General features: G+C 51.4%; 1 long non-coding RNA gene across 1 annotated transcript in view; it reads left to right on the top strand.

Annotated features, from left to right (window-relative positions):
• Positions 1-331, top strand: part of LOC116696487 (uncharacterized) — a 9,771-nt gene that overhangs the window by 5,060 nt on the left and 4,380 nt on the right. The window lies entirely within an intron of this gene.

The raw sequence follows: 331 nt of genomic DNA, 5'->3' as shown, positions 1-331 counted from the left end.
ACCTGTGCTTTTCCTACTATGACATGTCAACACATGAAAAAGGTCTATAGGCAAGCTCCCTACTGGGCTATGCACACTGTTATAAACCAGACTGTCAATCATGTAGGCTACTGATAGATTGCAACAGGTACGTATGATGCAGAAAGAAGGGAATTACTATCAGGGTCACGGGGGTATTAGTTCCAGCAGGGGACCCCAAACTTCCCTTTCCCGAGCTACATCAACCAGCTCCGACTGGGGGATCCTGAGGCGTTCCCAGGCCAGGTTGGAGATGTAATCTCTCCACCTATTCCTGGGTCTTCCCCGAGGCCTCCTCCCAGCTGGACGTGCC

This window comes from Etheostoma spectabile, chromosome 10, assembly GCF_008692095.1.
Source record: "Etheostoma spectabile isolate EspeVRDwgs_2016 chromosome 10, UIUC_Espe_1.0, whole genome shotgun sequence".
NCBI lineage: Eukaryota > Metazoa > Chordata > Actinopteri > Perciformes > Percidae > Etheostoma > Etheostoma spectabile.
Note: the sequence above shows the minus strand (reverse complement) of the source record. Positions and strands in the feature narration are given on the sequence as shown.